This window comes from Bos indicus, chromosome 18, assembly GCF_029378745.1.
Source record: "Bos indicus isolate NIAB-ARS_2022 breed Sahiwal x Tharparkar chromosome 18, NIAB-ARS_B.indTharparkar_mat_pri_1.0, whole genome shotgun sequence".
NCBI classification, from domain to species: Eukaryota; Metazoa; Chordata; class Mammalia; order Artiodactyla; family Bovidae; genus Bos; species Bos indicus.
In genome coordinates this window covers 28,147,761-28,161,705 of record NC_091777.1, presented here as the reverse complement: position 1 = coordinate 28,161,705, position 13,945 = coordinate 28,147,761, and positions in this window count along the sequence as shown.

The following is a 13,945-nucleotide window of genomic DNA, read 5'->3' as shown; positions in this document are numbered from 1 at the left end:
CCCCGAGGAGAAGTCATGCTCTTTCTTGGTGCTGAGTTTTAATGGCTTGGGAGGAGGGCCTGACATAGGTAATGACAATCTGCTTCTTACCCATTTCAGTGCAGCTGATCTCATTCTTATGTTCATCTGTGATACAATATTGTTTACTTTTCTTTTTTTTTTTTTTTTGGTCTGGACCAATTTTTAAAGGTTTTATTGCATTGCTTGTTATATTGCTTCTGTTTTGTGTTTGGTTTTCAGCTGTGAGACATGAGGGATCTTAGTTCCCTGACCAGGGACTGAATGTGTACCCCCTGAATTGGACCACCTAACTACCGGACCACCAGGAAAGTCCCTAGGATACTACAATTTCTTAAGTAAAACAGGACCTGCTTGTAAGGCATTTTATTCCTTATATTACCTCAGTGTTTCCGTGGGAAACAAGGGCTGGACTTCTTATTCCTCCATCTTGCTTAAGCCACTCTCTATGACATTGAAACTTGCAGCCTATGCATAACTAGTGTTTTGAGAAAGGTGAGTCAACTCCAGAGAAGAAGAAAAGTGTTTGGAAGCCCTGAGAACCATCTTTTTGAGGCATATTTTTTTATTTTATGTTGCATGGAGATAGCCCATATTTTAAACTGAATGTCATTTCTTAGTTTTTTTGCAACTGTCAGCTGCCTTTCAGAAGATGAAGGATCACCAAGTCTTCATTTAGGCAGACTTGTTACTGAGGAGATTTAGGTTACTTAAGATAAAATGAAAGAAAACTCTAATTAAAAATAATAGTTATGATGAGGTCGAGCCATCAGATAGCGAGACATTTGCATGTGGAATTATCAATAAGATCTCAAAAATAGAATGTCATTATGGCCTTCATCAACTTTGTTTTTCTCTTCTCATAGTGTATAAAAATTGCCTGCTGGCTAGTCTAGTTGCCTCTAGCTTTGACCTAGTTATAAACATTGCCTGTAGGACATCTAGCATGCAATTTGTGATAAACAACTCTGACCATGCCCTCCTCCTTTTTTTTTTTATATCATTCAGTGCTATGAGATTCCCAATAGGAGACAGTGTGCCCTGCAACACAGGTCTACAATGCTTCCCCATTGCCTCTACTTTCCCCATTGTCTCTGCTTATTTATCCGTCTCCCTAGTTTTACCTCCTACCATTTCAATGTTACTCTAAAAATATAGAAAATTCAGAGCTTCTGAATCTTCTCAACTGTTAACTCTGCCTGAAAAGTCCTATCCTCTGTCCCCTATATACCTGTTACATTACTTTTTTGCCTTTTGCATCTTAAATCCTGCTATTGCATTAAATACCATTTGGACCTCACTTCTTCCAGAAAGTCTTCTCTGAGTGAAGATAAACTGTGCCTATCATTGATGTTTGATATAGCATGGAAACATCTAATGATGGTAACTATTGTGTATCTGTCTGTTTTCTTTTTTTTAACTCTGGACAATATGCTTCTTGAAAAAAAGAATTCTTTTGCGTTCAAGTTTGTTTTCCTGCCTCCAGCACAATACTTATATCAACAGTCATTTAATAAATGCTTGCTGAAGGACTGTGTCTCACAGGAAAATGATTAAGACTGAAAATTGGCTTTCAAGTCCTGTTGATTCTTTTTGACAAATAGGCTATTCCAGTATTACTTTTATGTCTTCATTGGATTACAACTTTCAAAGATGTGAACGTGCAGCTGGTTCCAGCATGGATCCAGAACCTGGGCCATCAATGTCAGACACAAGTGAGGTTGCAGCTTGCCCTCCATCTCCTGTTGCTGATGATCCTTCAGCTCTACCATTTCCCACCTCATCCCCCTCCTCCAGTCAGTACCTCTTCTTGCCTGTCCATTTGATACTAGTCCTTGTAGGTCAGCTGCTGTACTCTACTAGTGTACTCTTCAAATTATTGTATTGTAGGATTAAAAATGTTTCCTTCAGTTTTCGTGTTTTTTAATGTATTATTTGTGTGAAAAGTATTATATACCAATTATAGTATAGTACTATATAGCCTGTTGTGTTAGTTGGATACCTAGGCTAACTTTGTTGGACTTATGAACAAATTCGACTTACAAACTCCCTCTCAGAATGGAACTTGTTTGTACATAGGAACTTACTATACTGCTAATAACATAGTTTTCTAATTGATCTACTGATTTCTCTCCACTTCTACCTATTATTTCCGATTAATCCCTGAAATTACAGGTTAAAAAAAAAGGGAGACATTAAGGGATTAAGGTTCTGTACGTTGGGCTAAAGCGCTAGAGACTCACATTCAGATATTCTAAATGAAATAAAAGAACAAAGCATTGATTCCCTATTGATTTCCAAGATACTCCATGGTATTATCTCAGTTTTTCAGAACATATTCCTTCAAGTTTCCAATTTATATGCTTTCATTTGGCTTTTCCCTTGACCTGAAATCTCTGCTTACATCTTTGTCTGTTAGGCATGATGGAACAAATTTTGAAATGGAAATTCTAAATGAAGATACCAGTATTTGTATAGCTAGAAAATGAGATGTCATTTGTCAGCAAAGAGAATCTGAAACTGAGAGAGTGAATGGTGAGGCACAGGTAGGATGAACAACTCCCTGGATCTGCCTATGACTTGCCTGCTTTTAGCAGTGGAAGGCTCAAGTCCTGGGAACCTCCTCAGTTACAGAAAAACTGCGACAGTCGGTCCCTCTACAGATAGCTGATATAGACATCCTTACAGATCCTTGAGTGACCTGAATATAGAATCTGAAGATCTGTCAGACAGTGAAGAGCAGAATTAATTAACCAGAGAAAGAATGAAGTTATAATGATCAGGTAGGAAGGTATTATACAAATCCAGACCCAAACAGTAAAACCATTCCACTGATGGAATGTGAAGAGTGGCTTCTCTTCAATAGTCAACAGAATTTGATGACTCATTAAATAAAGGGATTGAAGAGAAAGATCTATAATCCTGGTATGTTAGCTAAAAAAAAACTCATTAAGAAATAAGACAGAGGACTTCCTTCGTAATCCCAGCGGCTCAGACTTTGCACTCCCAACACAGGAGGCCCAGATTCAATTCCTGGTCAGAGAACTAGATCCCACATGTTGCAGTTAAAGATCCCACATGCCACAAGTAAATGATTATGATCCTGCAAGTCACAACTAAGACCAGCACAGCCAAATTAGCTAACTAAATAATTTTTTTTTTAAGTAAGGCAGAACTGTCATTAAACTTCTGTTCTTGCTAAAGGTGAGCAGCCAAATATCCCCAGAACACTGAGGCCATAAATATTACTCAAAAAAAATTGTGGAAAAACAATATTTAAATGAGTAACTGAAATTAACATATCAGATTGCATACTGAGGTAAAATTAGACTCTATAAATTTTGGAGTTGTAGTAGAGAACATTCCATGAATACATCTGGAGACTGTGACAGCATAAGGCTGCTGAACCAGTAGGGAGCCAGTGAGGAGCCAGAAGAGAATGGCATCGCTAGAGAGAAGGTGCTCTGAATCCTACCTTTCTGTTTCAACAAATAATTAAAATAATAAAGTAATAATACACATCCTATAAAAACAGTTGTTAAACAGGTCAAGCAGTGTGCTGAGCACACATAGGTTATTTTACTTAAACCTTAAAACTCTCTAGGAGGTAAGTATCTACTTGAGATTTGGGATATTTCCATTTAGAAAGATAGGAAATGAACAAAAGAGGCAGGGATCTTGGGAGATAGTGGGAAGGTCAAGACTTCCATGTTTCAAGATGCACAAGTCTCACTTCAACCACAGTAGAATCAGAGATGCAAGCCAGTTACTAAAAAATAATTGAAATGAGGAGGAGGCAGGCATGCCAGAGATAGATTGGTTACTATCATAAGTTTAAACTATGAACAGTGACTTTGAGAAACCAAGTGTGTCAGCAATGATGCCTGGGAATAACTTAACAGATAAAATAATAATTTTTGAATATTGAATTGGATTTTGAAATGTTATCCTTTGAATGATATCTCATGGAAATTTTGTTCTTGTGCATTAATTTTGACTGTATTTGGATTGTCCTACCTCACCTAAATTTTGCATTAAAGGGCCAGAACAGTAAAGACGTATAGTCAAACTAGTAACAATTTAATAGTTAATAATATAGCTTGATTTTTCATCAAAAGAATATATAGTCTTTTTGAAGAAACTCTGATAAGGAGTTGGGCTGAAATGTTATACTACTGAAATACAACTATAGAGACAAAGACATTTTTCCTTTGAATAAGTGCATATTCGATGTGTAAGGAAAGTTAAGAGACAATACAGTGCTGTGTATTTAGGAAACAGCATGCTTTGAAGATTAACAAGGTATAGCTCATTTATACAACATTTCCTTTTATTTTCAACCATTGGAAAAATCACTTGTTAACATGGTTTCTAAGCCATTTCCAGTATCTGTCACTAGGGGTACTTTTTCCATCATTGATTTGTAACTTTTCTATCTCATAAAATACAACTGAAGGTGAGAAGAAGTTTTCACAGAAGCCCTAAAAATAGTTCGATATTTTAAGTATTCAGAATAAAAAATTAATTAATTAAAAAAATCAAAGCAATATTTTTTTTCTATGAATAAGGAGATGAAAGCTAAAATCAGAGGATACTTCTCAATTAAAAACAAATCAGGGACTTCCTTGGTGGCCCAGTGGTTAAGAATCCACCTTCCAATACAGGGGATGTGAGTTCAACCGCTGGTCAGGGAACTAAGGCTCCACATGCCATGGGGGAACCAAGCCCACACACTGCAGCTGCTGACCCTGCGTGCTAGTTCAGAGGCCGGAGCACCACAGCTAAAGACCCCACATGCTGCAACTAAGACCCGACATAGCCAAATAGCTTTTTAGAAATCATTTTAAATAAACCTTTATAGAGTAAATCTTATGTGCCAGTCATCAGATGTTTAACAGTGAGCAGCCGTACAGGTGTCACAGTAGCTCACAAGATGCTCACTGTCTGCATCACTTAATTATGATCACAATAATGATGAGTAACATACAACCATCAAACCTCAGTAGCACAAGACACTATGTATTTATTTAGCACACCTATGTGGGGCTTCCCTTATAGCTCAGTTGGTAAACAATCCGCCTGCAATGGAGACCCCGGTTCAATCCCTGGGTTGGGAAGATCCCCTGGAAAAGGGAAGGGCTACCCACTTCAGTATTCTGGCCTGGAGAATTCCATGTACTGTATAGTCTACGGGGTCACAAAGAGTCAGACATGGCTGAGTGACTTAAAAAAAAAAAATGCGGGGCTTGGCTGGGAGTTTGATGATCTAAGTGAGAGGCACTGTTCTCTTGAACAGGCTATCACACATCTGAACACACTGATTTTCAAGTTTGCTGATTCTTTTTTTTTCTTGTTCAAATATGCTGACCTCCTCCAGAGAGGTTTTCACTTAGAGTTGTACTTAACAGCATCATAATTTCTTTTCAGTTCCTTCTTTTAATTTATTTTTTTATTGAAGAATAATTGCTTTACAGAATTTTGTTGTTTTCTGTCAAACCTCAACATGAATCAGCCATAGGTATATATGTATCCCCTTCCATTTGAACATCCCTCTCTTTCCCTTTTTAAAATATCTTTCCTTTTATTGATCTATTTGTTGATACATTATTCTAAACTTTCTTTTACTTCTTTAAATATGATTTCCTTTAGTGCTTTGAATATATTTAGAGCAAGTGATTTAAAGTCTTGGGCCTGATGATATTCTGTTATCTAGGAGGAATACTACGATAGAAATAGAACTGCACTTGAAGGGACCACTATTAAAGTATTAGATTATTTATTCACTCGTTCAAGTTGTCTATTCAGAGACACTTTACATTGTTTTCTGGTTAATATTTCCTGGGATAAATAAATTATTCTTTACAAAAAAAACAAAACAAAACAAAGCCCAAACCAAACATGTCATTGCCACCTCCTTTTGGGTAAGTTGTTTCACTTCTTGGTAAACTCTTGTTCCTTAGCCATAGAGTGGAGTTACTTATACAGGGCTGTTGTGAAGCACAAACGAATTACTCTATGTGTAAAACCTTTATAAATGGTTAAAGCATTATGCAAAAACAAAAGACTCTTATTATGCTGTAAACCAGAATGTAAGATTGTCCTGCGAGTTTTACTGGCCAATAAACGCTGTGGCCTGACTGTGTGTGAAGATAACTAGGGAAAGTTTTTACTAACAGTTTTTAGGACCATTCCCACCAAGTTCAGAATCTAGACAGATTCCTACAACCTAATAAAGAGATACAGGATGGCAGGGATGTGAGGGTGGTCCTTTATGATGCAATAATTCTCAAGTATGCTGAGCATGCATAGAAGATTTAGTGATAAAGAAATTTACTTTTGGATTGTTACATGACCCAGACAGAGTATCCTTGATTTATAAAGACCCTGATGCTGGGAAAGATTGAGGGCAGTAGGAGAAAGGGGCAATAGAGGATGAGATGGTTGGAAGGCATCATCAAATCAGTGGACATGAGTTTGAGCAAATTCTGTGTGATAGTGAAGGACAGGGAAGCATATCATGCTGCAGTTCATGGGGTCACAAAGAGTCAGACATGACTCACTGACTGAACACCATCATCACTATTACATTATAATCATTTTCTATCTTAAAAATCATAATGATGAATAATAAATGTTAAAATACTACATGTGCAATTACAATTTATGAATATTATTTATAATTATAATTTATAGGTACTATTTATTACAATTACATATTTCTTTATATTTTTACAATTAAAACTAACATAATACTGTAATACTGTAATTATTACTATTTTACAAAAACTAAATACTAAATTAATATTATCATGTATTAAGTATTTATTATGTATCTGCCAGATCCTCTAATAAACAGATAATCCTTATAATGATCCAGTTACATATAAATTATATCTGCATTATATAGATTCTAAAAATGTACATGCAGACTTCTCTGGTGATACAGTGGATAAGAATCGGCCTGCCAATGCAGAGGACATGGGTTTGATCCCTGCTCCAGAAAGATTCCACGTGCCATGGAGCAACTAAAAGCCCACCACAACCACTGGGCCTACACTTTAGAGCCTATGCGCTGCAGCTATTGAGCCAACACAGCACAATTACTAAAGACTGTGTGCCTACAGTCTGCGCTCTGCAACAAGGGAAGCCACCACAGTGAGAAGCCCGTGCACTGCAATGAAGAGGAACCCCTGCTCACTGCGTCTAGAGAAAGCCCATGCACACGTAAATGACCAAGCTAAAATGGAACCTGGGTTGTCTGAGTGCAAAATTAATGCTCTTGAAACACTAAGACACATCTTTTTCTCTGTCTGCTTGTACTTAAACCAAATCCCATTGAAGTGATATAAGACTAATTTTAATGGAATATTATTGTCAGTAGTTAACATTTGAAGCTGATCCCCATAATTTATGGGGCACTTTAACATATAGCCCCAGGGAAATACTGATGCAGTAAAATAAAATCAACTGGGAATATATTTAAATATTCCTGATGATGTTTCCGCTTAAGCTCTCTATTAGTTGGTAAAGAATTTCTCAAGGGATCCCTGAACATATTCAATGATCTTCAATTGCACAGAAAAAAATAGAGCATCTCCCTTCCCAGAGACATGGGGACAAAATATATAGTCCCATTTCTCCGTGGGTTTAAGTCAGACCTTGAATAATAAATACTTTAATATGGTCATATGTATTTAAAGAGAGTCACATTAAATGACGCGTCAAAGTTTACCACAAAGAGGGCCCTGAGGGAAACCCATCAAAAAGAGAGAAATGTAGATGCTGAAATGTTGGCTTCACAGGGATCAGTTCAGGCATATAGTGTATTTTCTCATTTCCATCGCACTCCACCAACACACAAACACGCATGCCTGTGTACACATCATATTTGGAACCAATAAACTTTTTGATAGCACTCAGGGATTTAGGTCCTTTCCCTGACTCTTATTTTTAACTTTAGTTAAAAAAAAAATCTAAAATAAAATTTACCATCTTAACCAGTTTAAGTGTACATTTCAGTATATGAAGTACATTTACATTGGTATGTAAAAGATCTCCAGAACATTTTCATCTTGTAAAACTCTATTTAAAAAAACAAAAAATGAACAAACAAAAAAATCTCTGTATTTATTAAACAACTGCTCTCCATTTCCCATTCCCCTTAGTCCTTGATAACCACCATTCTACTTTCTGTTTCTACAACTTTGACTGTTCTAAATAGGGTACATAAATGGAATCATAGAGTATTTTTCTTTTTGTGACTGACTTATTTGACTTACCATAATATGTTTAAAGTTCATTCATGTTATGTCATGTGGCAGAACTCCCTTTTTATAAGGCTAATACTGTGTTGGATGAAAATATTGCATTGTTTTTACCCAATATTTCAGTTGCTCTCACTTTTGGGCGATTGTGAGTAACATCACTAAGAACATAGGTGTGCAAATATCTCTTTGAGACACTGCCTTCGATTATTTTGAATATATACAGATATGGGATTGCTGGATCATATGGTAGTTCTATTTTAATTCTTGAGGAGTATCCATACAGTTTCCCACAGGGGCTGTACATTGGAACATTCCTACCCATAGTGTTCAAGGGTTCCCCTGTGTATGCCCGAGAAGAATGTATATGCTGCTGCTGTTGGATTAAATGATCCTTATCTGTCTGTTAGACCCATTTGGTATAGAGTATGTTTGATTCCAATATTCCTTGGTTGGTTTTCTGTTTGGATGGTCTATCCACTGCTGAGGGTGAGGTATTGAACTCCACTACTAATATTGTATTGTTGTCTATATAGCCATTCAGGTCTATTAGAATTTGCTTAATGTATTTAGGTGCTTTGATGTTGGATAGTTATATATTTGCAATTGTTATATCTACTTGTTGAATTGACTCTTTTATCATTATATAATGACCTTCTTCATCTCTTGCTCCTGATTTTGACTGAAAGTTTATTTCATCCAATATAAGTATATATACCCCAACTTCTTTTGGCTTCCAAGTACATAAAATATTATTTTCCTGCCTTTGCATAAATTAATTTACAATGTCTTGAAGTTCAGATTTTCTCATATCTCACTACTTTTGAACATAATTTAACTTTTTTCCCAAATGCTCATTCTTTCTATATTTTCCTATGATTATTTTTGAGTCAGATTTAATGTATGTTTAAGGATGGGCTTAGTGTTTCCATAGGTTGCTTTTTTTTTTAAAGATTAAGAGGATGAAACCTCAAAATACGCTAGGTTCTAGTGACAATATTATCTTTGCCCACATTCTGGCCTAGGAGTTATCACTAAATGTTCTTATTATTTCTATAGACATTATTTTCCAGACCTTTGGACTGATCAAGGTGAGGAAAAAATCCAAGTTTACTTTTGTATTTCCTTATCTATGAGAATGTGAATTGACTAAGGGAGAATCGTACACTAACACAGCATTGTATCTTGTTTTCTCAAAGTTGAGAATTTCCTTGAGCCGAATGGATGCCACCTTTTTAAGCTAAGCTGAAATTGTTAGAAAATACTGCCCAATGTTTTGCCAACTTAAAACTATTTAATTTGTTGTGGATTTCCAGAGTTAAGACTATACCATTATGATTTCATAAAGAAAAGCTCTCTGGTTACTATTCCTCCTAGCTACTCTGATAACGGGATATATTTGCAGTGTATAATTACATTTTTTATCCTGGGAAATAAATATTTATTAAGGAAAATTAATAAGAATTCAGGTTTATAAACATCAGCATTCCCTGAGTTCTGTTAGTTTGAGTGAGCCTTCCTAAGTCTGATGAACTCTCTCTCAATTGTCTGACCAAGCTCTTGTCAAGCTCAATTGGGATGCAGAGCAGAGCCAGGATCATGGAAAACCAATCAAGGTAGTTTGTCTTCTGTGATGAACTTGTGTGGTCACCTGGCATTATTTGAGCCATGAGGAAGAATTCTTGTCTTTCAACACCAAATCAAATCAACTACGGGGTGATAAATATAAAATCTTAACTTCTGTAAACTTAATTCTCCTGTTTTCTTTATAAGATAAAACACTGGAATAGACAATTTTTTTCATATATAGACATACATAATATTTACCTTTCTCACTATAGATAGATATAGACATATATTACACATGTCCTGCTGTACCGTTCTGATTTTACTTTCAAGACTCTTCTCTAAAGCAAACCCTAGAAAGCTGTGGCTGAGTCAATGGGCTCTATCAACATGACATCTTTGACCAGTGATTTCTAGAACTGTTCTGATTCCTGTTTCAGATTTTATTTTATGCCTAAATCATTTGGTTTGATTAAAACACACAACTTATATACTTACTGTAGGGACATTTCATTCTTTACAACTATAGACATTTGATGTTTATAAATTTAAATGGGAAGTTTTCTTTTTTTGTTGAGGTACAGTTGATTTAAAATTTGTTAGTTTCAAGTATACAGAAAAAGTGATTCAGATATATCAGTTGAGTTCAGTTCAGTTCAGTTGCTCAGTCATGTCGACTCTTTGTGACCCCATGAATTGCAGCACGCCAGGCCTCCCTGTCCATCACCAACTCCCGGAGTTCACTCAAACTCACGTCCATTGAGTCAGTGATGCCATCCAGCCATCTCATCCTCTGTCGTCCCCTTCTCCTCCTGCCCCAAATCCCTCCCAGCATCAGAGTCTTTTCCAATGAGTCAACTCTTCACATGAGGTGGCCAAAGTACTAGAGTTTCAGCTTTAGCATCATTCAGATATATATATATATATATTTAGATCATTTGTCCCTTATAGGTTATTAAAATATTGAATATAGTCCCCTATACTATACAATAGGCCTTTGCTGGTTATCTATTTTATATATAGTAATATGTTCATCTCAACCTCCTAATTTATTCCCCCTCCTTTCCTCTTTGGTAACCATAAGCTTGTTTTCTGTTTGTTGTCTATTTCTGCTTTGTATATAAGTTCATTTGCTTTTTTGTTGTTGTTGTTGTTTTTAGATCCCATACAGTAGGAAGTTTTCTGTGGCACTCACTCAGCCTATTGCAAACTAGTTACCACAAATAGCTATGCTGAGCTGATCTCCCCATGTTGGTCTAGAAAATGCCTGTTGCAATTTACTTTGTTCTGTGCTTGAGTTCACACTGTTCTGAGAACCCTCTGATGTTGAAGTGGCTGCTGTTGATTCTGACTGGAACAAGAATGACTTCCAAGTTGTGTGAGACCTTAAAAAGCCTCCCCTACTGAACAGAAGATATTGACATTTATGCTCTGCCTGCATTGCAATATCAAGCATGCTGTGTGGTAGGAGCACCCTGTGGCTTTGCTGGACAGTCGTTTTGTGTTTTCTGCCCTGTAGCAGACTCATTTTAGAGTCCTGTTTAACTATTTCTTTGGCTTATAAATGCCCAACCAAATGGATGAATGGATGGATGAATTATTCTAGACATGAGCTGACAATATTTGCTTATATGTTCATCTGTTGCTTTATAACCATGGTAATACGTATAATCTTTCTGATTTAAATTAAGCACCCCCTTTTTCCTCCAAATTACATATTATTGGAAAGGGTTTCATCATCTTCAAACAAGATATGCCAATCACCAGACAATAATTATAAGTAGAAATTAACATAAAATGACAAATATCTGCTTTTAATGAGAGAGAACCAGAATCTTAGAAAAACAGGGCACTAAGGACATCAAAGATTAATCTTCAGTAATTTAGTGTTGAAATAACTGAAGGATAATATCACTATTGACTGAACTATAGTGTCCTTAGCAAAAAGCTTGTCAGGACTAATAAAATCCAACACAAAATTGATACAGGGAATTGTGACCCTACATCTTAACCACCACCAGGGTCTTCCCCATCCAGAGTAGGTAATTAATTAGTTTCAATTGGAGAATGTCTTCCAGGTCTGTAATTAACAATATGTACACCTACCATACTCTCACCCTCATCTTCTACTATGGTAAGAATGTGCAAGGTGATTAGTGAAGCCAGATTGTAAACATGCCTCCTGGTTGTTCCTTCTTCCACCTTAAACTCGCTCAGCCTCCAACCCCTTCCCACATTCCTTATCATGTTCCTAATGAGAGTATATATATATATATTTTTTTTTTTTTTTTTACTCAACTGAAGTGTAAAATACCTGTTTTCCTCATTTTCTTGAAAAGATGTTTTACTATACATCTATGTCTTGAGTTGTAAAGTAAACCTTGAGTAAGTTTTATGTTGGTTTATTACTATTAACACAAGACATGCCAAAATGCTCATAAAATACATATTCTATGTATTTTAGTCATGTTTATTTTTCACCTTGTGAAGTATCTGGAGAAATGACAGTTAAAGCTACATAGTAAAGATACTACATGTTTGCTTTCTTCAAGATTTTGACCTGGCATCTGTATAATGTAGGCAGCCCAATAAAATAATCAAGTAAATGGAAAAATAAAAAATGTAGCATATGTGAAATGGCATGAGTGGAATTAAATCAGAATATTTAACTGGCTTTAGCCATGTGCCCTTGGAAATATTAGTTAGCTTCTCTGTAATTTCCTTGTTTCTTCTATGAAAAGAAGATATAGAATGCTACCAATATGGTGAGCACATCATTATAAATGTATTTTAGGTATGTGTATTAAATATAAGGGCTTCACAGGTGGCTCAGTGGTAAAGAATCCACATGTCAGTGTAGGAGACACGGGTTCGATCCCTGGGTCAGGAAGATCCCCTGGAGAAGGAAATGGCAACCCACTTTAATATTCTTGCCCGGACAATCCCATGGACAGAGGAGTCAGTTGGGCTACAGTCCACAGGGTCGCAGAGTCGGACACAACTGAAGCGACTGAGCATGTATGCATTTGTTATATTTCTATATTAGTTTTCTTAAAGCCAGAAAAAGTATTGAGTTCTTCAGGCAGCATTCCTACAATCTCAACAAACTATTTATTTTTGACATAGCTTTTATTTTGGAGGAACTTCAAGAAAACTTGGATAAATAAAAATGCTGAGCTTTGTAAATGAGCATGATTATCCATAAAATGGTGAATATCATGCTAAATTATTAGCAAACAATCATTTATTTGGTTGCAGATGTGCAGAAGAAAAGTTGGAGCTATCAGCACAAAACTACGCACAAAGGAAAAAAGATAAATAAGGAATGTTATTTTGTCATATTTAAGTATGAAACTTTTGTTAGTAGGAACTAATTTTATTGCTCTCCATTATTCTGACTGTAATATTAACTCATAAAGTAACTAAGTTGGCTAAACATTTCTCTATAAAAATATTCATTCAGAATATAGCAAAACAGAAACAGACACCCAGATACAGAGAACAAACAAGTGGTTACCACTGGGGAGAAGGAAGAGAGGAGTAGGGGTAGAACAGGACAGGGTAAAGCAGAACAGGAGGAGGGGATTAAGAGGCACAAACCACCATGCATAAAATAACCAAGCTGTAAGAATGTATTATACAGGACAGGGAATATAGCCAATATTTTATAACATTAAATGGAGTAAAATCTATAAAAGTATTGAATCACTATGCTGTATACCTGAAACTAATGTAGTACTGTAAATCAACTATACTTCAAAAAATCCATTCACATATTCCTTTTTATAAGTTTTATTTATTTATTTGGCGGCATCAGGTCTTATTTGCAGCACGTGGAATTTTAGTTGCAGTGTGTGGGCTCTCTAGTTAATGGCGCAAAGGCTCCCCAGGTGGCGCTAGTGGTAAAGAACCCTCCTGCCAATGCAGGAGATTTAAGAGTCCTGGGTTCAATCCCTAGGTCAGGAAGATTTCCCCGGAGGAGGAAATGGCAATCCACTCCAGTGTTCTTGCCTGGAGAATCCCCATGGACAGAGGACCCTGGTGAGCTATGGTGTATAGTGTTGCAAAGAGTCGACACAACTGAGGCAGTGGTGCAC